Below are 26,412 nucleotides of genomic sequence, written 5' to 3'. Positions count from 1 at the left end.
AATTGACAACAATTATATAACCAAACGATTTCCGATTGATTTGATTTTTTTCAGAGATGATTTTTAATATGTTATCTAAAAGTGAACGATTTCGATTATGCGCTGACATTACCAAAATCATGATTTGAGGAGGTGGGGTGACCTTAAGGTACCCCCAAGGGTGACCCAAGTATCGTTCTTTTTATAAATCCATCTCTATGAGATGAGTCATCAATATTCAATGCATGGCTTTCAAAAGGCTTTCAATTTGTTTTTAGGAAAAAAATATTTTTAATCCTTGTGCTTTATCCCGAAAAAAGATTTGGTCTTTGTGATTTCCAAAATTCACATTTAGTCATTGTGTTTTATATTTTTTGCAATATGAGGACAATTTTAACACTCAAAATTTCAAATTAATATTACATACATAATTTTTTAGTAAAACTTGCAAATTTGTTAGTTTTAATTTGAGAAAAAATTTCATTTTTGTTATTTTTGAGATTGGGCCTTGTTTTTATAAATATTCCAGCTCTATGAGATGAGTCATCAATCAGTTGGGCTGTACTTAGGATTCTGTTTTAATTATAGCTAATTAGGAAGAGGTCATCAATCTTGAATGCATGGCTTGCAAAGGCTTTCAATTTTATTTTTTTTTTTTGGGAAAAAAATATTTTTAGTCCCTGTGTTTTACCCCAAAAACAGATTTGGTCTTTGTGCTTTCATAACTCCACATTTAGTCCCTGTGTTTTATGTTTTTCGCAATATGAGGACAATTTTAACAAACTCAAAATTTCAATTCTTGTTTAAAATTCAAATTGAATGTGACATACATAATTTTTTGTCATTTTCGAGAAAATTATACTTCTAAATCTTTTTTTTTAAAGTATCTAATTTAAATAATTTTACCTTTAAATTATATTTACAAACAACAAAATAGAAATAAAAAGAAGAAAAACAAAAAAATAAAAATAAAAAGATGAAAAACAAATTTTTTTTTTTTATGAAACAAAATTTTTATATCTACATAATTTTGCTTCTAAATTAGATTAAAAAAAAGTTGCTCTATCTAAATAATTTTGCCCCTTAATTAGTTTTGAAAATTTTTTATTTAAAGAAAAAATTGTTCTATCTAAATAAATTTTCCATAAATTAAATTCCAATTAAAATAGCTTTTTTAAATGTTAATTATAGGGAAAACTTTAAATAAGACACATACTTTGATGGTTGTTTCATTTCATGACATTAATTTTGTTTTGTGTTAATAAAGAACACATACTTTCATTTTGTGTCAATTAAGGACCATATTTTTTTTCAATTGTTATCTCAACTTTGATCCAACGTTGGACCCATCAAAACTCCACCAAATTCAAAAAAAATTATACTAGGTTTAAAGATATGCATCTCCTCTTTACAACCATATAAAGATTACCCAAATCAGATTTCTACAACTCCAGATAATCAACCCTAAAGTAGGGTACCCAAAACTGTCTGATTTTTCAAATTTTTTCTCAGAGTTCTGATTGGACAGTTTCGGGTACCCTAATTTTGGACCAATTATCTGGAGTTGTAGATGTCCAATTTGAGTGATCTTTATATGATTATAAAGAGAAGATGCATAGTTTTAAACCAAGTATAAGTTTGTTAAATTTGGTAGAGTTTTTATAGGTCCAACGTCGGGCCAAAATTGAGATAAAAACTGAAAAAAAATATGGTTATTAATTGACACAAAATAAAAGTATGTGTCCTTCATTAACACGAATCAAAATTCATGTCCTGAAATGAAACAACCATCAAAGTATGTGTCCTGTTTGTAAATTTTTCTCTTAATTATATGGATTGACCGAAATACCCTTTGAGTTAACAAAAAAATTGAAAAAACTTGACGGTAGGTGCCACATTGTCACATATTGTAAAATTTGAGTAGTTAATTGTAAAATTATTTTTTTCGAGTGATATAACTGCATACGGATAATGCTTGGGTCCTCATGTTTGAGAATCAACCTTATCCTCATGACCAATCAAATGAGCTCCACATGAGAGAGAGTTGGAATGGTAAATCCCATCAGGGACTCGTTTGATTAAATTGGTCTTAAATCATGAGGACCCACCCATTGATCATCTGCACACCCCTATAATTTGGTGGTGTTAATGCAAAAAACTCTTTCCGTTATATTAATACGGTTGATACCTGGTTGTTATATATGTATAGGTATCTAGTGTTTCGATTAAGTAATATTTTAATATCTAGCTGATCGAAGTCAAGAATTGATTTAAATATGAATAGAAAAGTATGAGCCTTGTACAGTTGTACCTGGATGTAAACAAAAACAATTACTTCATTGTCTAAACACTTTCAGCCCCGCATGGATGCTTCGCCATATAATAGATCGACCTAGTTCCTAACTATCCAAATCCCATGAGATTACTTGACTTTTCATCCCTTAATTGACTCTGTCCACTACACGCCTTGGCCTACTATTATTCGTTTACTTGACTTTTTGGAATATTCGATCAGTTCCCTATGTCATCGAAGACACATTAAAAACCATTTTGAAGTCGGTATAACAAGTACCCACATTTGCTGCATGTTCAGCCCAAAAAGTAAAGATTTACATGTTCCTTCCCTGTTTTATTGGTTGGAATTTCATAGATATATTGGGGAATGAAAAAAAGAAACTTCATGAAACTCAAAGAAAAGTACTTTAAAGAAAATGGTGGCTTATTGTTACGAGAACAACTTGCTAGTCACGGAGGCTCTGTGAAGACAACAAAAATCTTTACTACAGAAGAACTTGAGAAGGCCACAACCAATTACCATGAAAGTAGAGTCCTTGGTCAAGGAGGCTTTGGAACAGTTTACAAAGGAATATTACCAGATAACAAAGTGGTTGCTATAAAGAAGTCCAAAATTGGTGCCCCGACTCAGAATGATCAATTTGTTAATGAGGTGATTCTTCTTTCACAAATCAACCATAGAAATGTTCTGAGGCTAATAGGTTGCTGTTTAGAGTCAGAAGTGCCTTTACTAGTCTACGAGTTCATCAACCATGGCACTCTTTTTGAGCATGTTCATAACAAAAAGGGGAAAGGCTCATCATCGATCACTTTCATATCTCACAATTCCATATCCACTGTGGAAATCTCACAAGCCTGGCTGCCCAACCCACTGTGGTAATCTCACAATTCCATATCCATTTGGCCTTAATAAAGATTGTTACCTGAATAAGATAACAACAGCCCTACGCTCAAAGTGTCGCCTCCTTATACCATCTCAGATACCAAAAACAAGTTCATTGCTGTCGGTTGTGACACTTATGCAATTTTCAGAGGCTTCAGAGGCGAACAAAAGCTGATAACTGGGTGCATGTCCTTATGTGACAACCTTACCAGCGTTGATGACGACTCTTGCTCTGGCGTTGGGTGTTGCCAAACTTCCATCCCCAGTGGACTGAAGAACCGTACTGTGAGATTGAGTAGCTATTTCGATCATAAAGGCATTGTCGAAGAAAATAAGTTCAAATTCTCCAACAAAAGTTTCAAGAACTGAACAACACAAAATACCTCCCGATGGTTCTTAATTGGGCAATTGGCTATGAGCCAGACCGATGTGATGTAGCTAAAACGAGGGGGAATTTTGCATGCAAGGCACATAGCATGTGTGTCAACCCCACAAATCGGAATGGTTACATATGCCAGTGCTTGCCAGGTTACCAAGGAAACCCATATCTCCCAGATGGTTGCCAAGGTGATCCATATTCTTTATATATACATGCACACACATCCTAATACTTATATAAATGTGCATGTACGTCTTATACATATATGAGTTTTCCTTAATTTCCTTTCAGATGTTGATGAGTGCGAGGATCAAAACCCATGTGGTATTGGGTCGACGTGCCAAAATACTCCTGGAAATCATTCTTGTAATTGTAACCAAGGTTACAAAAAGGACGGCGCAAATGAAATGAATTGCATCAAAGTCAACAAAAATATCCTGCTTATTATTTCACTGGGTATATGCATTAATTATTTACATATTAAATAATATGCATTCTATTTATGATCATACTTTCAATTTTGAAAACAAAGAGTAGACAAAAAATAAATAAATAAAAAAGAAACGAATTATCTGAGTACTTGGAAGTAGCTGAGCATTTTTTTATAATATAATTAAATGTCTCTCAATGCTTGGTTAATTGTAAGTACCCAAGCATTTTTGTATTATATATGTCCTACTTGTGGATCTAAAATTCTCATTTTAATAATACAAAACCCTAAATTGTTTAATTTGTTTCTTAAAAAGAAAAAAAGAGGAATGCATTTCAAGTTACATTATCATTAAGAAGACCCAATCGTGTATTCGTAATACACAATTTCATTGTGATACATATAATCAATCAGCTACCTTTGGATAACAAAAATAATAAAAAACTAACCTACAATTCTCCTAGGTTTTTTCTTTAAAAAAAAAAATAATAATAATTTTCAATCAATTAAAGGCTTGTTCCTTTTTCAGTCATTTGACTATACATTAGAGTATGCATTAGTGTATACTTTGACTAATACTTTATATTGAAAGTTTTCCCTTACGTATACGTATATGCATGTGTGTTGATCTATACTTTTCAATACTAGCCTTTTTAACAAGCTTAGAACGATTGATTAATCTAACTAAATTTAAAATGGATAAATGTTTACATTTTGATACAAGGAATCATACTTGCTCGATCTCTATATATATTACTCTGTCAAAAAAATATTTGCGCTAAAAAAGAACAAGCTAGATAACCAAAAAAAAAAAAAAGTTTTAATACGCTATATGCCTTATTTCATTGGTAGTGATTTTTCAATTATGTGCAGGTGTCAGTGTAGGCTTCTTGGTTTTACTGGTTGGAATTTCATGGATATATTAGGGAATGAAGAAAAGAAAGTTCATGAAACTCAAACAGAAGTACTTCAAAGAAAATGGTGGCCTATTGTTAAAACAACTACTTGCTAGTCGCAGAGGTTCTGTGGAGACAACAAAAATCTTTGCTGCAGGAGAACTTAAGATAGCTACAAACAATTTGTTGGAATTTTGTTGGAGTTCTTGTGAGTTGTGGCTGCTGAAAGGATGATAGAAACTTGCTTCAAGGCACGTTGAACAACGCTTTCTTTCAGACAATATTTGCCCCCACTTCTTGTGTGTAGAGGGATTTGCAAATATGCCTTGTGGATACAATGAAACCTAGTAACACTATTGTTTGTTAATGTCCTACACAACCAAAAACAAACCAAACACACAAATGGATATAACAAGAATACTCAAGTTTCACAAAGAACTAAAACTGCAGAAATTAGTTCTTTGTATTTGAATTTGGTGAAAAGATGGAGAATGAGATATTAGTTGTTTTTTTTTGTAAAAAAACTCTGTAGAGAACTTCTCTTTTTATAATGAATCCAATGTGCCCTTTCTGAAATGGTATAGCAACCATTCATTTGAAATATTTATTCAAGAGGTATGATACCATTTGAATCATACCTTTTCATGAAAGGTTATGACTCTATGAATATAAAACACCTCTACAGAAAGTTTAGTAACCTTTCCCAAAGGACACATTGATTCAATTCAAATTATAAATATTTGAAAATTATCTAACAATCCTCCACCATTTTCAAAATATAAAACGACTCAAATTTTAAAAACATTTAAAAACTTACTTGAGCAATTTCTTGAAAGCGTTGTACATAAATTAAAGTGTCTTTTGGACTTGAACTTTAACTTAGTGAAAACATATCAAAGTTAATCAAGATAGAGAAGTAGCATTGCTTTGAACTTTCGATCTTATATGATTAACCGGACATATTTCACACACAAAACTTTGCAACCCTTTTTGTGTGTTTATAAACCGACACGTGGATTGGCCTTGTGTCTATACCCACTTTTATGCGTGCTCTAGTGACAAGTCCTTGTCTCATAGGAAGCGGCACCACCTCTTACACCCATATAGGTAGACATGTAGTACCCCTGTAACTCAAGTTCTTTCAGTCATATCTATTAAGAGTTGTAACTCACCCTCTTTCATACATTACAGGTACCAAGCACTTTAACCTTGGATGGAAAAATAATTAGAGTGTGTCATTCAAAATGACAACACTAAATGCTTGCGATTACAATCATATGATGTACTTTGCTAATTGAACTCAAAGACTTGATGTTTCAAGAGTTCGAGTTGAGTTTCCACCATTGGTAATCATATAGGAGTGGACTTTAACCCCATCCCTTTTGATGTCTTCCACACCATATCCCTTGCAAGTCCTTTGGTTAATGGATCAGCCAAGTTTTGACATGATCTTACAAAATTGATGGTTATAACTCCATCAGTAATCATTTGCCTCACAGAACTATGCCTTAGGCCAATATGCCTAGATTTACCATTATAAACTTGACAATAAGCCCTTGATAGTGTTGCTTGACTATCACAATGAATAGAGATAGGAGGCATTGGTTTAGACCAAACTGGAATCTCTATTAATAAGTTTCTTAACCATTCGGCTTCTTTACTACAAGAAGCCAAGGCTACAAATTCGGCTGCCATGGTGGAGTCCGATATGCATGTTTGTTTCTTTGAACCCCAAGATATGGCTCCTCCACCGAGTAAAAAAATCCAGCCACTTGTAGACTTATGATCTTCAAAATCATTTATCCAATTGGCATCAGTATATCCTTCTAATACATTAGGATATCCACTATACCAAATTCCATAATCCAAAGTACCCTTTAGATATTTAAATATTCTTGTAATTGCATTCCAATGCAATTCACTAGGACAACAAGTAAATCTACTTAGTTTACTCACTGCGAATGCAATATCCGGCCTAGTACATGTCATTGCATACATTAAACAACCAATCATTTTAGAATATTCTAATTGATTCACAGCCCTACCTTTGTTAGGATATAACTTTATATTTGGATCAAAAGGTGTTGATACTGGATTTGAATCAAAGAAATTGAATCTCTTTAGTATCTTTTCTATGTAATGTGATTGTGTCAACATCAATCCATCATTACATCTTTTGATTCTCATGCCAAGAATTACATCGGCGCTGCCCATATCTTTCATATCAAAGCTTGATGACAAAAATTCTTTTGTTTTGTTTATAGATTCCATATCCGTTCCAAAGATTAACATGTCATCCACATACAAGCAAATAATTACTCCTTTATCTTTTTGGAACTTACTATAAACGCATTTGTCTGATTCATGTATCCTAAAACCATTGGATACAATCACTTTATCAAACTTTTCATGCCACTGCTTTGGCGCTTGTTTTAAACCATATAATGATTTAACCAATTTACATACCTTGTGTTCTTGTCCAGTCATGACAAAACCTTCGGGTTGGTTCATGTAAATTTCTTCATCCAATTCACCATTTAGGAATGTAGTTTTAACATCCATTTGGTGAATCTCAAATTTGTATATAAATGCTAATGCAATTAGCATTCTTATAGTTGCAGTTCTTGCAACTGGAGCATAGGTATCGAAGTAGTCTATGCCTTCTTTTTGTGTAAAGCCTTTGGCAACTAACCTTGCCTTGAACTTGTCAATAGTTTCATCTACTTTCATTTTCTTTTTGAAAATCCATTTACACCCTATAGGTTTTGAACCAGGGGGTAAATCAACCAACTTCCATGTTTGGTTTCCCATGATCGAGTCTATCTCATCATTTATTGCTTCCTTCCAGAAAGCAGAGTCTTGAGATTTCATGGCTTCCTCAAATGTTAGAGGATCTGACTCTACACTTGGTGTAATCATAGTTAGTTTACTATGAGAGTCTCTTGTACCTTCGACAAGGTACACGATAAAATCTGGACCAAAGGATTTTTCAGTCCTTCTTCTTTTGCTCCTTCTAGGTTCAAAATATTCTTCATTATCAATTGGTGGTGTTTCAGTTAATGGTGTTTCAAAAAGATTTGGTAAAATATTTCCATTCCTTTGTGAATCCTCCACCACTTCATTCGTATCCTTTAAAATAGACATGAATCTATTTTCACAAAATTCAGCATCTCTAGATTCAATCACAGTATTGACCCCTATGGAGTCATTAGGTTGTATGACAAGAAACCTATAGCCTTTGCTATGTGCTGCATATCCCAAAAATATGCATTCAATAGCTTTAGGTCCTAACTTCTTTATTTTTGGTTCCGGTAACCTTACAATTGCTCTACACCCCCAAACTCTAAGATAACTTAGATTTGGTTTTCTTTTGAACCATAGTTCATATGGTGTGACCTTTAGTTTCTTGGTAGGAACTCTATTCAAGAGATGGCATGCCGTTAGCATTGCCTCTCCCCAATAACCTTTACTAAGGTTTGAATTCAACATCATGGCGTTAACCATTTCCACAAGAGTCCTGTTTTTCCTTTCTGCCACACCGTTTTGTTGTGGTGTATATGCAATAGAAGTTTCATGCACAATTCCAACGGATTCACAATAAGATGGAAAATGAAATTCACCACCTCTATCGGATCTAAGATACTTGATTTTTGTTTCACAAAGGTTTTCTACCTCATTCTTAAAAATCTTAAATTTTTCTAACACTTCATCCTTAGTATGCATAAGATAAACATAGAAAAACCTACTAAAATCATCTATAAAAGTAACGAAATATTTCTTATTTCCTCTTGTGGTTGTACTATGCAGATCACAAACATCACTATGAATAAGTTGCAATAAAGTAGAAGTTATTTCTATCTTAGGAAAAGATTTTCTAGTAATCTTAGTATGCAAACATGTAACACACTTATCATTCAAATCATTCACATGCTTTGAAATCAAATCAAGATTAGACATATCATTTATCTTTTTAATATTAACATGACCTAATCTATTATGCCATAAAGATAACGAATCAAGCATATAAACAGAACCAATAGAAATTTTATTGAGATTGAGTTTGAACATTCCATTATACATATAACCTTTTCCAACAAAGGTCCCACCCTTGGTCAAGATAAATTTATTTGACTCAAATACTAACTTAAAACCAAATTTGTTGAGAAGACTTCCAGAAACCAGATTCTTTCTAACATCTGGAACATGATAAACATCATTGAGAGTAAGCACCTTTCCGGATGTGAACTCTAGTTCTATTGTGCCTTTTCCCTTAATAACAGCAGTAGAAGCATTTCCCATGTAGAGAACATCGGCTTCCTCATTTGGCACATAAGTCTTGAACATTTTCTTGTCCATGCACACATGCTTGGTTGCCCCAGAATCGACCCACCAAGCATCATTGTCTTCCATCATATTGATTTCAGAAATCATAGCAACAAATTTGTCTTTGGAGTTTGACTCTTGTTGTTTCTTGAGATGACGACAGTCTCTCTTGAAATGGCCTGGTTTACCACAATGGAAACAACTTCCTTTCGTCTTCTTTGTGTTGTGGTGGTCTTTGTTGAAATTTTCCTTCCTCTTTTTGTTCCCTTGGTGGTTGTTGGATTGTTTAGATCCATTCTCCATCATATGAACCTTTGAGGATGAACCATCATCAACTTTCTCTCGGATCCTACACTCTTCCTCAATTCGAAGGTGTTGTCCCAATTATTCTATGGTGAGATCCTCCTTCTTGTGTTTGAGGTTCTTCTTGTATTCCTTCCATGAAGATGGTAATTTCTCCATAATAGCGGAAACAAGGATAGACTCATCCATAGACATTTTGTATTGAGAAAGTTGGTTATGCATGTGTATAATCTCATGAAATTGCTCAATAACATTTCTATCATCAGTCATTTTATAATTGAAGAACTTTGAAACAAGGAATTTCTTACTTGTTGCGTCTTCAGTCATGTATTTAACCTCAAGTGCATCCAAATTTCTTAGAGCTCTCCATCTCATGGTAGATGTCAAACAAGGCATCGGTCATAGCATTGCAGATGTGTCCCTTGCAGATGTAGTCGTCTTGATCCCACTTGATACGTTCACGTTGTGCAGCAATGGACTCATCATCATTTTCCTCAGGCCTTGGAGTAGTCAGCACATATACCACTTTCAAACTTGTAAGAAGAAAGTGTAGTTTCTTTTGCCAACGTCTGAAATTCCCTCCTTCAAACCTCTCAAGCTTCACGAAATTAGAAGTAAAATCCTTCATGGATGACATAGCCACAGCAGATATATTGTCTGAAAATTGTTGGAATTTTGTTGGAGTTCTTGTGAGTTGTGGCTGCTAAAAGAATGATAGAAACTTGCTTCAAGGCACATTGAACAACGCTTTCTTTCAGACAATATTTGCCCCCACTTCTTGTGTGTAGAGGGATTTGCAAATATGCCTTGTGGATACAATGAAGCCTAGTAACACTATTGTTTGTTAATGTCCTACACAACCAAAAACAAACCAAACACACAAATGGATATAGCAAGAATACTCAAGTTTCACAAAGAACTAAAACTGCAGAAATTAGTTCTTTGTATTTGAATTTGGTGAAAAGATGGAGAATGAGATAATAGTTGTTTTTTTTTTTGTAAAAAAATTCTGTAGAGAACTTCTCTTTTTATAATGAATCCAATGTGCCCTTTCTGAAATGGTATAGCAACCATTCATTTGAAATATTTATTTAAGAGGTATGATACCATTTGAATCATACCTTTTCATGAAAGGTTATGACTCTATGAATATAAAACACCTCTACAGAAAGTTTAGTAACCTTTTCCAAAGAACACATTGATTCAATTCAAATTATAAATATTTGAAAATTATCTAACACAATTACCATGAAAGTAGAGTCCTTGGTGAAGGAGGCTATGGAACAGTATACAAAGGAATATTACCAAATAACAAAGTGGTTGCTATAAAGAAGTCCAAAATTGGTGCCCTGGCCTACTCAAAATGATCAGTTTGTTAACGAGGTGATTCTTCTTTCACAAATCAACCATAGAAATGTTGTGAGGCTTTTAGGTTGTTGTTTAGAGACAGAGGTACCTTTACTAGTCTACGAGTTCATCACCCATGGCACTCTTTTTGAGCATGTCCATAACAAAAAAGGCAAAGGATCATCATCACTTTCATGGGAATTACGGCTGAAGATAGCATCAGAAACTGTAGGAGCATTAGCATACTTACACTCTTCCATTTCCATACCGATCATACACAGAGATGTGAAAGTAACAAACATACTAATAGATGAGAATTACACAGCAAAAGTGTCAGACTTTGGAGCTTCACGGTTGATTCCTGCAGATCAAAATGAACTTTCAACTTTGGTGCAAGGGACACTCGGATACTTAGACCCTGAATATCTTCAGTCAAACACACTAACAGAGAAAAGTGACGTTTACAGCTTTGGAGTTGTCCTTGTGGAGCCACTAACAAGCAAAGTGGCACTTTCGTTTGATAGGCCTGAGGCAGAGAGAAACCTAGCAAACTTGTTAGTTCATTCAATGGAAGAGGATCGCTTGATTCAAATTCTTGATGAAGACATAGTGAATGAGGGAAATATTGAGACAATAGAACAAGTGGCCAGTCTGGCGAAAACATGTCTGAGGGTAAAAGGGAGGAAAGGCCTGGCATGAAGGAAGTGGCGATGGAGCTAGAGGGAACCAGAATTATGACAAAGCATCCATGGGGGGGACAAGCTGATATCTGTGGAGAAGGTCAGGTAGAGTACTTGCTTGGGTCAACTAATTCAGAGGCTTGCATTGTAAATGTTGGAGGTGATGGTGGTTCTAGTGGTACAACTAGGGTATATGACAGCATGCAAATCCAACAGTTGATGCCATATGATGATGGACGATGATTCATTGACTTGCTGCGAGGGTCTACTTTGTATTATTGTAATGTAGGATATCTAAACCAATTCTAATCTATTTCAATTCGATCAGTACAGACTATACAGTGATGTATTTTAGGAAATATATATACACTTGTGCGCACTTACACATGGATGCCAATATTTCCATGAACAAAAGCAAAATACAATTCAGTCAGAGTTGAGGAAATATTTCCATTGGAAACAGAAATATAGTAATAATCAACGAATTTCGGTATATTTTCCTGTCCCCGTTTTCTAAGCAACCAAACAGAGAAGGAAACCCCAAACCCAAAGCATCAATACATTATTAATTTATTACTATAATGCACAGCGCGAATAGAAAAATCCAACCTTTTTTCCGTAGGAAGAGGAGGAGGAGACGGAGACTCGAAAAAGGATGTAGAGCGAAAACGTCACCTAAATTCTGTCTTTGAATTTTGATTCGTTTGGGGTAGGAAGGAGGTTGACAATTGTTATTTCCTTTTTCAGAAATTATTTTGTTTAATGTGAGAGATATGAGTGGGCTGATGAGATTACAGGCCGACCGTTGATATTGACTCGTCTCAAAGAGCTGGATTTATAAACAAGACCCAATATCTTATTGGTCTAAGAAAACAAGGCCCAATTTCAATCTTTACTTTTTGATACAGATGAGGCCCAATGAAAGCAAAGGTTCGAACATTGACTTCAGAGCTTGCTCAACGCATCACTCCAGGTGGACCAAGTTTTCGGCATATTCTGATAAGATTCCAATAATATATTATAGAGAATCTGAGAATCCTTGTAGCCCGTCACCCCGGTCCCAACTCCCAATCTATGTCAAGTGTCAACCATCAATCCAAGGTCCGTACCTTGTACGGGTGTCACCTCAATATTGTATGGGTCTCAAAAAACTATGTGATCATTTGAAAAGTCATGGGTCCGCCTATCACCCAACCCTCGTAGTCTCCTACTCTTATGGAACAATAATTGAAGGAACATACATACTAATTAAATCATCTCGATATCTTTCATAATATATTATTAAATTGAGAATTAAGAATGCATATTAAAAAATGATCCTATCTAATTAATGGTCCTAATTCACTGTCTAAGAGTATCAACATCAGTGTAAAATAATTTTTCGCTTCCATAAAATATTTTAATGCAATTGGTATCTATCTTATGGATTATTAAACCAAATGTTTATAAACAAGGAGGCCTTGATTTTTGAACTGTTTAATAAATGAAGAATATTAATTTTGATATATTGTTATATATCAAGTGACCAAGTAGCTTGTTATTTAGCAATCACATATGAATAAAAGAATAGTATGAAACTCACCCTTCCCAAGCTAATCATATCTCTTAAACTAAATCTAAGAGTTAATTATAGCAATAACCCATCAATTATATTCAGAGTATCACTTTAATTTATGAATTTCATTTTAAAATTCTAGAATCCATGAACTATTGCACAAATATCACTTTAATCTTTTTTATAACTTCTGTTATATTTTTCGTCTAAAACACTCATGTGTCGTGCATGTGACCTATATTTAAGGAATATTTTTGTCCTCACAGTACCCTACCCCCTTCTTCAAGGTCTCAACCAGCTCTTATATATTCATCTCACCCTTACATATTTATTAGTTGCTTCTTTATTCTTTTCGATAATGTTGAAAACTATTGTATGCAGGCCTATTTACCAAGAAAAAAGAAAGACTTAATTAGCTTCTTGGCTTATTGACTATTACCAAATACCAAGTGGGGGGAAGTGGGGGTTATGGGGTTATTACTTATTGAGTATTATTAGTGTATTGCCAAGTGGGGATTTATATATGATCCAATAATTGCATTTACTAATAGGAAATGGAGTGATTTTGATATTAGTCCATTAAATTGCATTTTTTTAGAGTTTAATATCATTAATTTTTTTATAATAGTTAAAGCCCATATTTAAAATTCTGCTCCACGTAGTATAACAATATTCCATTATATTTCTGCTATTTATAAATTATGCCATTATGTAATTAATATTTGTTTTCAAATTGTGTCACTCTTTAATTGCCATTAATTCTAAATTTTTCTAGAAAATGAATCCCCTAAAATTCATTAAAACACTTAATTTAAGGAGTGTGATATATATATATATATATATCAATATATAATTGAGTCAAATAAGGATCCTACAACTAAGAATTGTTTGTAGATTCATTATAATGTAGGTGTTTAATTTAATTCATATAGGTTCATTAATTTGTCTAGGTTATTACTACTAAATTAAAAAACTAGTAGGTACACAAAATAAACATGAAAAAATCAATAGGTGTACAAAATAAACACCAAAAAAAAGCTAGTAGGTGCACAAAACAAGTATCTTCGTTAATCTTATATTCTTTTATGGATAGTTTTCTATTATTAATATTATATAAATTTGATATTAAATACAATACAGCAAAACTAATTTTCAAAATAAAAAAATAAATGTTCAAAGTTGAAACAAGTAATTAACAATAATATCATTTCAATAAAAAAAACTAAAATATTATTAATTAATGGAGATAAATAGCATTAACTACTCGTAATATTACCTAAATATGGTAAAGGGTATCTTAGAAAAAAACAAACTTTTAGTTTTAAATTAAGCTGGCTCATTCAACAATATAAGGAAAGTTGCTTATGTGGACACTAGTCAAAAGGTTAAACTTCCAAAAAAAACTATGGTTGGTTACTCTTAGAAAAAAAATATGTTTTGGGTGATTTATCTTAATTTACTATAGGAAATATTAGAGAATTAGAGACGACTTCGATGGAAAATGGTGAGTGGAAGAGTGATGGTGACTTGGTTTCGGGTGGAGTGTGACCCACGTGGTGGGTAAGGAATTAAGGATGCTCAAGTTTTTTATTAAATGTAATTATGCTGTAAAAGTATTATAAATTTTTATTGTTTTTTTTTTTTTTTTTTTTTTTATAAATTATGTTGTAAGATTCCAAGATATAAGACTAAGAGAGAATCTGAGAATCCTTGCAGCTCGTCACCCCATCCCGGCGAATCCATGTCAACCATCTGATAAGAGCACGTTTGGTTCCTACCTTTGAGAAAGACAGAAATTAATTTCTTAAGAATTATATTATGCAAGTGCGCAGTCAAACAAGGCACCATTTCGGCACCATTTCGATTCTGATAAGATTCCAAGATATAAGACAGAATCTGAGAATGCTTGCAGCCCGTCACCCCGTCCCAATCCATGTCAACCATCTGATAAGACCTCATAGTCATGCATGCATGATATTAGAACACGTTTGGTTCCCACCTTCAAGAAAGACAGAGAAATTAATTTCTCAAGACTTACATTATGCAAGTGCAAGTCAAACAAGGCCTTAGTGAAGTCACTGCTCGTGCTGGACAATTTGCGCGAGCCGACACTTGTTGACCAATTATTTCCAAGTCGAGTTCCAAGTGGGACATCGATGTTGTTTTATTAAGGAAGACTGGCTTACACGTTCAAGAAATTTCCCCTGAACCCTATGACTGACCCAACGCGCGCGCACGCATATATATCAGACTTGAGTCTTCCTTCTTTTCATTTTGCTTATTTTATTTTTTTATATCATGTGTCATTTATGTTGTTTGATTGATTTTTTTCCATGTTAATTGCAACTTTGAATGTAATGCAGGGAAGGGGAAAAAATAGATTGGGCCGGGTAGAACTGGGGTGTTGGGGGGGGAGGGAGAGAGAGAGAGATTTATTCTCTTAAAAATATAAAGAAATAAGGATGAAATTAGTATTAATTATAAAGTTTGTTAATGTTTCCTTGGCATGGTTATTAGTTGTTCGACATCAAAAATAGATATTAATGACAGATGGGTTTTGAGAGAAAAACCACAAAGCAGTATAAGCAACCAAGATAATCGGCGCCAGAGAGAGAGATCAGAGAGAGAGAGAGAGAGAGAAGAAAAGGGTTGGGAAGAAGTGGGGGGAAGAGGAAGGAATGGTACGTGATGATGGAGGAAGGGCTTGGTGGATGGTGGCTATGGTGATATGAGATTTATTTATTTATTTTATAATTTAAAGTTTTGTAAATTTATAAGAAAGGTTAGAATGGTATTTATAAAAAATAATGTAATAAAAAATAATGATATATATTTAACTGAAAAAACATTTTAACAAATTTGAGGCACCCTAGCATTACCCATATAAAAAAAAAAATGGTTCCGGAATATCAAAATTAGAAAGTTATCATCTTGCTCTCAATTAAAAAGTGATACTGGAGTAGCAAAATTAAAAAGTAGTTACTTATTTGTTTTGGTGATGCATGAATGTAGGATGTTAGTGAAGTCAGCATCGTGACTTAAACTCACTGCTTGTGCTACCTGGTCCTGCTGGACTTTTCGCGCGCGCGCATTCGCATATTGACAATTAATGACCGAGTCCAGTTCCAACTTCCAAGTGGGATGGTAATTAATTTATTAGGGACGACCTAAACGTGTTCTGAGAAAATTACATCGATCAACAGACAAGTGAGTTGATCAATTCACACGCATAACAGTCTTGAGTCTTCTACAATAATTAAAAGGCCAGGCTTGCTTGCTAGTTGCTACCACACTTAATTACTTTTGCTCATAAAATTAAATTGGCCCTGCGAATACAATAGAAAGAAGAGTCCATTAATATATAAGTACTAGCATCTAATTTTATTAATCAAAACCACCTAAAGCCTCATTCTTCCTTTGCGGACCAACTACCACAAACTCATTCTTCATTTGCGGACACCACACCACCACTAGATCCCAAAATACCATGCAGATACCACACCACCACCACTTGATCCCAAAATACCATCCTAAAATAGACATAACAAAAATATAACATGCAGTTATCTTCCAAAATACCAGCATCAACGCATCATCAAAAAACAGAAACTGAAACTGCAAGTCCGCAACTCCAATAAACTGCAGTTTCAACTCCAATAAACTGCAGTTTCTGCAGTTTCAGTTCATTTGCAGTTCCAGAAACTGCAGAAAAATTTAGTTTCAAAAACTACAGAAAACTGCAGTTCCAAAAACTGAACTAAACTAAAAAATCAAGAACCTACTACTGATGTGGAAGTTGGGATTTAGGAGGAGTTGAAGATGTGGAGGTTGGGATTTGGGAGGAGCTGAAGATGTGGAGGAAGAGAGGAGGGGCTGGGTTTTGGTAGGTTTCGGCGGCAGGGGGTGACGACAGGGGGCGAAAGCAGGGAGAGAGAGAGGGTGGGTGGGCTGGTGGTCAACGCAGGTGGGGGATGGAGTTACTGATGGAGGAAATGAGAGAAAGGAAGAAGAAAAAAGAAAGAAAGAGAAAGGAGAAGGAAAAAAAAGAGAAACGGAGGAGAGAGAAGAGAGAATGAGATCAGGGTGGGTAATGGGAAGTGTGGGTTGCGTGCATTGATAATGTGGAGAGAAAAATCAAATGCAATGACCTAATTCTTAATAAAGTGGCCTAATTGTTACATTTTAATGATCATGGTATTACAGATTAAAAACAATAACTAATATGTAGCTTAGGGTAATTAATTCTAGAAAGAATTTAAGTGGTTGTCATGGCCTTACATGGGAGGCTTATGCTTATCTTGCAACTCTCTTTGCTAATGTTAGCAGCAGCTTAGGCCCTGCCTAGCCTTAATTGGTCAAGCCTAACAGCCAAACCCAGCGTGGTAATCTCAAAAATATTCCATATCCATTTGGCACATATGAACAAAAGAATAGTATGAAACTAACCCCTCCCAAGCCAATCATATATCTTAAACTAAATCTAAGAGTTAATAATAACAATGGTACATGAATTATACCCCGAGTATTACTTTAGTCCATGAATTTCATTTTGAAATTCTGAAATCCATGAATTATTGCACAAGTATTACTATAATCATTTTTGTAACTTCTATTACATTTTCCGTATAAAACAGTCAAGTGTCGTGCACATATGTAACTCACAGTTAAGGGGTATTTGCATCTTTACAGTGCCCTACCCTTCCTCCAATGTCTCATCCAGTCCTTACACATTTATCTTGTCCTTACCCATGCATGTGTTAGTTGCTTTCTTATTCTTTTCAATAATTTTAAAAATTATCTTACATGTGCGGGCTTATTACCAAGAAAAAAGAAATACTTAATTAGCTCCTTGGCTTATTGACTATTACCATATACCAGGTTGGGGGAAGTGGGGGGTTATTGAATATTATTAGTGTATTACCAAGTGGGGATGTATATATGTTCCATTAATTGCATTTACTAATAGGAAATAATAAAGACGACTTCAATGTGATGGTGATGGTGATGGTGATGGTGGCTGGGTTTCTGGTGGGTGGGGATGCTCAAGTTTTTTATTAAATGTAATATAGTTAGTTATTTAATTATGATTTAAAAGTAGAATGTTGTTAATAGCACTCTAAAAGAGTCATTCTGCACTCTATTTTAAAAAAAAATGTAAGAAAATTTGTACATATTGAAGAGTATGATGACTTTTTTAGAGTGCCAATAACAGCACCCCTAAAAGTATTATAAATTTTTATTGTTTTTTAATATATGTAAGCATTAAAAGTGAGTTGAAATTGTCACATAATATCTTGACGAAAAAACTAATAGATGTGACTGAAAATGACTAAAGCAGGCACGTATATATACCAGGCTTGAGTTTTGCTTATAATTGCTACAAATAAAAGGGCAGGCTGGCTTGCTTGCTAGTTGCTACCACCTACAGACCTACTTTAGTGATCATCATAAGCATTAGCCAATAGCCCAATACGTACAATACTAGAATTGGAAGTAAGTGGTTGTGATGAAGCTTATCATGCAACTCTCTTTGCTAATATTAGCTGCTGCTGCTGCAACAACAATAGCAGCGGCTGAGGCCCAGCTGCCTCAAGCTTTGCCTAACTGCCCAACCCACTGTGGTAATCTCACAATTCCATATCCATTTGGCATGGGTGAAGGTTGTTACCTGCCACAGCAGGATGGAATCTTTGGTATCGTTTGTAATGATTCGACTAACCCCGCAACAGCAATCTGGGCCGTCGATTGGAAATTTCCAATTGAAAAAAATCCATTTATAAATCAATATATTTTTGACTCTATTTAGTATTTAGAAATAGGTAAATTTATAATAAAAATAATACAAAAATAATATAAAAAATTAGTCTATCTATAAGAAAGAGGAGATCATATGAAAAATGTAACCGATTCTTTCCTTTCCTTGGGTTATTGGCCATCCGCCGGGAGTTTCGGGTTTAATACCGATATTTTAGCAACAAATCCCTGTTACCAACATATCCCTGCAGGACGGTGAGTTGCAAATATGGCAGTACGTAGCCCGAGATTGTTATGACGAGCAGGGTGCGTCAACGGACTTTCACAGCGCTTTGTTCTGGTCTCCTTTCATCATCTCTGACACGAAAAACAAATTCATGGCAGTTGGCTGCGACACAGATGCACGTGTTGTAGGCTACCGAGGGGAGGAAAGGTACGTAACCGGGTGCATAACCTATTGTGAGAGCCTTGACAGCGTTACCGACACCTCTTGCTCTGGTGTTGGGTGTTGCCAAACTTCCATCCCCAGTGGACTGCACAATCAAACTGTGAGCTTGGGTAGCTTCGCCAATCATACCGGGGGTATATGGAACTTTAACCCCTGCAGCTACGCCTTCATTGCACAAGAAGGCCACTTCAAATTCTCCACTAAAATCCTGAAAGAACTGGAGAGCATAGAGAAGCTTCCAATACTACTTGATTGGGCAATTGGGAATGATTCCTCTTGTGATGAAGCTAAAAAAAGGAAGGATTTTATATGCAACGCAAATAGCGAGTGTGTCGACCCCCCAAATCGGAATGGTTACATATGCCGGTGCTCGCCAGGTTACCATGGTCCATGGAAACCCATATCTCCCAGAAGGTTGCCAAGGTGATCCATATTCTTTATACATACACACACATCTAATACTTGTATAAATGTGTATGCCTTAATTAAGTATACATATATTGATCTGCTAGCTGTTGCAGCTGAAAGGCTCAAAATTGGGATTTCACCTTATAATATCATATTTCCTTTCTTTTCAGATATTAATGAGTGCGAGAAAGACCCCTGCGATACTGGGTCCACGTGCCAAAATATCGTTGGAAATTATTCTTGTAATTGTGACGATGGTTACAAAGAAAACAAAGGTTACACAGAGGACGGCAAGAATGGAACCAGGTGCACCAAAGACCACAATAATATCCCGCTTATCATTTCATTGGGTATGCATTATTTACATATTAATTAACATTTATTTATGATCATAGCCTAATATATTTTTTTTTTTAATACGCTATATGCTTTTTTTTCCCAATCTATCTCTAACATCCTATATATCCCAAGTAGAATATACATAAAAAAAATTGTAAAATGAAATTATAAATACACTATATATTAATTTCTCATTAATTTAGAGCTAGCAGTCTACTTTTGACATTCAACCCCATGCCATGATATTATAATTACATAGACGTCTAATCAAATTATAAAAATCGAATCAAATTGGTTGTGATTTTTGAGTTATGTGCAGGTATCATTGCGGGCTTCTTTGTTTTACTGGTTGGAATTTTCTGAATATATTGCGGAATGAAGAGAAGAAAATTCAAGAAACTCCAAGACAAGTACTTTAAACAAAATGGTGGCTCACTTTTAAAACAACAACTGGCTAGTTACAATGGGTGTGTTGAGACAGCAGCCAGAATCTTTACTGAAGAAGAGCTTAAGAAGGCCACAAACAATTACCATGTAAGTGGAAAAATTGGTGAAGGAGGTTATGGAACAGTTTACAAAGGAATACTGTCGGATAAAAAAGTGGTTGCCATAAAGAAGTCCAAAATTAATGCCGCCCCAGTCCAGAGTAATCAGTTTGTTAATGAGGTGATCATTCTTTCTCAAATCAGCCACAGAAATGTGGTGAGGCTCTTGGGTTGCTGTTTGGAGACCCTAACGCCTATACTCGTTTACGAGTACATCACCAATGGCACTCTTTATGATCGCATTCAGAGAAAAGGTGACAAAGCAGGATCACCCCCACTTTCATTGGCATCTCGATTGAGTATAGCAGCATATACAGCAGATGCACTATCATACTTACACTACTCCACTTCCATTCAAATCATACACCGAGACGTGAAAACAACCAACATACTATTAGACGGGAATGACATGGCAAAAGTGTCGGACTTTGGAGTTTCACGACTGGTTCCTGAAGATAAAGATCAAGTGTCAACTTTAGTGCAAGGGACATTGGGATATTTAGACCCTGAATATCTTCAGTCACACACACTGACAGAAAAGAGTGACGTCTATAGCTTTGGAGTTGTGCTAGTGGAGTTACTCACAGGCCAAAAGGTAATTTCTCCTCAAAAGCCTGAGGAAGAGAGAAACTTGGCAAAATTGTTTGTCTGCTCAGTGGAAAAGGGTTGTCTGGATCAAATTCTGGATAAAGAAATAGTCAAGGAGGGGAATTTTGATGTGGTCGAAAAAGTGGCGGATCTGGCACAAAGATGTCTGAGGTTAAGAGGGGATGAAAGGCCTTCCATGAGAGAAGTATTCATGGAGCTCGAGGGATTAATGCGAGATATGGCAAAGCATGCAGGTGGGGGAAAGGCTGATTTCAAACCATCTCCTAAAGAGAGTGATCACTTGCTTGGTTCACCCCCTAATTTAAATGCTTACTTTGTGGATGTTAAAGGTGAAGGTGATAATGGTGGTTCTACTACTATTTTCACCAGTAGTACTACAGACTACGACAGCAGCATGCAAATTAACTCAAGCCCAAATGTTAAAACCATATATGATGCTGGACCAGTGCCGTTCTTGACATTTTAGAGGCCCGGGGCGAAAATTTGAAATGGACCCTTTGTACAATATATATATATAAAATTCTATAGACATGTTTTTCATTTATTTTTACTTGAAAATTCAAAAGAAAATAATAAAATGATATCACACTTTATACAAATTTTGAATAAAAAACTTTGAACGAGAAATAATTAAAGTTATAGGGCCTTTGAACATACAAACTTTGAACAAAAAGAAATTAAAGTTGCAGTTCTTAGACTTGTCAAAAAGAGGTTCTTCAACAATCTGAGCAACTATGTGATCAAATGCACCACCTAAAAAACACAATTACAATAAGATAAGGACCAAAACAGTTAATGAAAATGCCTGAAGACAGGGCTAAGAAAGAGATTAAGACTCGAGAGAAGTTTGAAGAGGGGAGCTAAAGGCTAAAGCCTTGAGAATCGAATGGATTAACTTCAAGTCTTCAATTTAATTGAATCAATTAATTGAGAATTGAGGAAGAGGGCGACTGGGAAACTAGATTAGTCTGGGCGAGCTGAAAGCCTGAAGAGAGAGAGAGAGAGAGAGAGAGAGAGAGAGAGAGAGAGAGAGAGAGAGAGAGAGAGAGAGAGAGAGACTGATAGGGAGAGTAAGTTATTTGTTTAAGAAAAAAAAACATTTCAACTTTCAACTTCTTTTTTTTTTTTTTTTCCTAAGGCATGTGCAATGATTATGCACCATTGGGCCAATAACTTTAGACCCCACTTAAAAAAAACTATAATTTCTAACCACCAGCAATTATATATACACACTAACTTTTTTTTTATAACAACACACTCAGGCTACTCAGCATCAATTATATATATTTTATTATTTTAAATATTATAATATATACTATATATATAAAATTAAAAAAAATTTGGGCCCCCCTTGAAATTGGGCCCTGGGCGGTCGCCCCTGGTGCCCTTGCTCAGGGACGGCTCTGTGCTGGACGGTAATTAATTCACTTGTTGCCTCCTAGTGATGATGCATAGTTGAGTTGTAGTTTGTTCAATTTGAGTCAGTCAGTAGTGCCTTGTAAAATAAAAGTACGTTCTGAATACGTACTTCTGTTATGTGGGTCATTAAGTTATGTGGTCCTTTTTATTTCTAGCTGAAACAAAGTTTAGGTAACGTTTTTGTGCTTGCATAATTAAAGACTAGATCTGTCCTGTTCAAAGTTGATCTTATATAGTTAATTATGTTATGAATTCAGGAATTTTACTTTATTTCTTAATAAAAATTCACATGTTTTTTCCTTCGTTTGTACTTTATGCAAAGCAAGGAGAGCATAACAGTAATATTGATTACAGAAAAGAAGTTATAATTCAAATCCAATAAAGATAAGAACTTAGCACAGGTTGACAGTTATTAAGTAAGAAAACAAGAACAAGAACAATCATGCCTGGCAGTAGGTTTTATTAAGCCAAGAACAAGAACCTATGTGTCACTTGTTAACTTAATTTTTAAGTCAATAACCAGACACTCTGTTTTTATATTAAGCTCACGCACCCAAACATGTATCTTCAATACTTCTTTCATATATAAGACACTGATAAGAATTTTATCCCAATAACGTTAATTATATTGTCTATAGCTGCACTAGCAAGTAGCTACTGTACTATAAGAAGATATAGAGGTAAAAATATACAGAATTTCTGATGAGAACTCTGTTTTGCTATATGCTTTGACGTTGAGAGTTCTGGTTAATTTAGTGATACAGCCTACTTCTAGAGTTCTAGACTAGAGGGATTTAAATTTAAAAGTGCACACCTTGGAGAGAGTATGTCAGTGTAGATCGATGTTAGAAAGACAAATAACTTGTCCGTTTCATTTTTTTTTTTTTTTTAATAAAAGAAACCACAGCCTAAGTTAATTGCGTAAAAAAGGCAAGTAGGTTGGCAATATTTCTAGGCATGTGAACCAATCTTGGTTACACAATTATGTCACAACTTGGCTTTGCGCATTGAGTATTACCAAGTGGGATGTTCCATTGCATTTACTTCTGTAAATAATAGGAACGACCTCGTGGACAGCAACATTAGAAATAGACTAGTTAGTCTCGTGGACAGCAACATTAGAAATAGACTAGTTAGTAAAACAGACAAGTTAGTATATGAGAAAGTCTTAGGTTTGTGCCACCTCATCAGATAGATGTTAAGGCTGACAATTTCTAATACAATTCAAATCCAATATATATAATCAAAGTTTGGGAGTTAGGATTGATCAATTCAATTTAAATCCAATACGAACTGATACATGACATGACTATCTAATATGATTAATAAATAGTCAGGAAGGGTTAGAGTTAAATATGAATAATTCTAGATATGTTGAGAGAAATATTCTACGTCGAGAAAGTAAAATCTCGTCTTATAATTTATAAGGTATAAGACATTTCCACCTATTGTTAATTGATTTTGCATTTAATATTCTAATTTCTACATGGTATCAGAATGAGCAAAAAAACGACTATTATTTATTGTTTTAAGAACAAATGAAGTAGTGAAGCTAGTGAGAGATATAAGTGGGCTAATGAGCTTACAGGTCGACCGTTGATATTGACTCGTCTCAAAGAGCTGCATTATAAACAAGGCCCAATATCTTATTGGTCTAAGAAAACAAGGCCCAATATCAATATTTTCATTTGTTACAAATGAGGCCCAAAGAAAGAAAATGTTGGAACATTGACTTCACAGCTTGCTCCACGCATCCTTTCCAGTTTTGGGCATCAGTTTGATTCTGTTAATATTCCAACAAGATACAATAGAGAATCTGAGAATCCTTGCAGCCGTCAGTTTGAAGTTGCTGGATATAGTACCTGAAATATAATCAGGGATTTATGCAAGAAAAGTACAGAGGCTACAAAGGGAATTGTTCAGGGGAATAAAAATGGAAGAAGCTGATGCAAGAATGTTCTGGTGTGCAAGACGCACAGAACCAGCAAGATATTTTTTCATTCACAATTCTGTTACACAAAATGACAACACTAACAAATATCTGTTGCCACTCACGAGCCTATGAGCTCTTACAATCACTCAAGCATCACCCTATGAGACAATGCCACCTGTACAACAACAACTTAATTAATAAACTAAACAGAAACTGAGTTATCAGGCAAATGCCTTAATTAACTCTAATACTCCCTTCTAAGGATTTGACTGATATCACTCCAAGGTGATTTCTCAGCTCACAAAATCTTTCTCTAGGAAGAGCTTTGGTAAAAATGTCAGCCAATTGTTCCTCACTCTTGCAATACAGTAGCTCAATCTCTCCTTCATTAATGGCATCTCTAATGAAGTGATACTTTCTCTTAATATGCTTGGACCTCTGATGAAAAACAGGGTTCTTAGTCATAGCTATAGCAGATGTATTGTCACACATAAGTGGAGTTGCTTCCATTTGTTCCTCACCAAAATCATGTAACACAAATCTCAACCATATGGCTTGTGTTGTTGCTTCTGCAGCACTGACATACTCAGCCTCTGCTGTTGATAGTGCAACACTGTGTTGTTTCACAGATGCCCAAGAGAAAGCTCCACTTCCAAATGAAAATGCATAACCTGAGGTAGACTTCATGTCATCCTCATCTCCTCCCCAATCACTGTCACAATACCCTATTAGGATTGCAACAGTGTCTTTCTTGTACTGGATGCCAAAATTCAAAGTTCCCTGTATGTATCTCAGCACCCTCTTTGCAGTACCAATGTGCTTCATTGAGGGACAATGCATGAATCGAGCTAAGAGACTTGCAGCAAACATGATGTCTGGTCTTGTAGCTGTCAAATAGAGTAAACTTCCCACCATTCTTCTGTATTGTTCTTCATTAGCTGGCGTACTTCCATCATTTTTCTTGAGTTTATCAGTTGTTGCTAGAGGTGTAGAGACAGCCTTGCAGTCTCTTAAACCAAACTTTTCTAACAAACTTTGAGCATACTTTTTTTGATGAATGAAAATGCTCCCTTCTAGTTGGATTACACCAATTCCTAGAAAATGATGTAGCAGTCCTAAATCAGTCATCTCATATCTATTCATCATTTCTGCCTTGAACTCTTCAAGCATGTTCATGTTACTGCCAGTGTAGACTATGTCATCCACATAGAGTGAGACAATGAGAGTTCCCTTATTTTCTTTGTTCTTAACATAGAGAGTAGCTTCACTTGGGCTCTTCTCGAATCCACACTGCATCAAATATGTGTCTATGTTGCTGTACCAAGCCCTTGGTGCTTGCTTTAGACCATAGAGAGCCTTGTGCAGCCTATATACTTTGTCTTCCTGGCCTTTAACAGTGAAGCCATCAGGTTGATCTACATAAACTTCCTCTTCTAGCTCTCCATTTAGAATAGCAGATTTGACATCTAACTGATAGAGCTTCCAACCCTTTTGAGCTGATAAGGCAATCAAGGTTCTAATTGTGTCAAGTCTTGCCACAGGGGCAAATGTCTCATTGAAGTCAATCCCTGGTTTTTGTGTATAACCTTTGGCTACTAACCTAGCCTTGTGCTTCTGTATTGACCCATCAAGATTGAGTTTAGTTTTGAATATCCATTTTACACCAACAATTGGTTTGTTCCCTGGCCTATCAACCAGCTGCCAAGTTTGATTTTTCTCTATCATTTCAATTTCATTCTCCATAGCCTTCTGCCATGCCTTGTCTTTTGCTGCTTCCAGATAAGTTTCTGGTTCCACAATGCTCATTTTGCAGTGAGCAAATACTTCATCAAGACTTCTCCACTTCTTTGGAGTAGAATCATATGTGCTTGCTAGTTCAACTTCAGT

At 35.1% G+C, this 26,412-nt stretch overlaps 3 pseudogenes across 2 annotated transcripts; all 3 read left to right on the top strand.

The window, feature by feature from the left end:
• Positions 1-2,620: 2,620 nt before the first annotated feature.
• Positions 2,621-11,773, top strand: LOC147297252 (wall-associated receptor kinase 5-like; annotated as a pseudogene). Its single transcript, XR_015120080.1, has 2 exons — positions 2,621-2,926; positions 10,872-11,773. The product of XR_015120080.1 is annotated as a wall-associated receptor kinase 5-like (transcript).
• A 6,731-nt stretch (positions 11,774-18,504) lies between these two features.
• On the top strand, positions 18,505-20,056 carry LOC147297251 (wall-associated receptor kinase 2-like; annotated as a pseudogene). The gene is made up of 3 exons (XR_015120079.1): positions 18,505-18,810; positions 19,043-19,695; positions 19,851-20,056. The product of XR_015120079.1 is annotated as a wall-associated receptor kinase 2-like (transcript).
• A 323-nt stretch (positions 20,057-20,379) lies between these two features.
• Positions 20,380-21,639, top strand: LOC147297250 (wall-associated receptor kinase 1 pseudogene; annotated as a pseudogene).
• The last annotated feature ends 4,773 nt before the right edge of the window (positions 21,640-26,412 follow it).

Source organism: Dryas octopetala, chromosome 1 (assembly GCF_963921425.1).
Source record: "Dryas octopetala chromosome 1, drDryOcto1.1, whole genome shotgun sequence".
Lineage (NCBI taxonomy): Eukaryota > Viridiplantae > Streptophyta > Magnoliopsida > Rosales > Rosaceae > Dryas > Dryas octopetala.
Note: the sequence above shows the minus strand (reverse complement) of the source record. Positions and strands in the feature narration are given on the sequence as shown.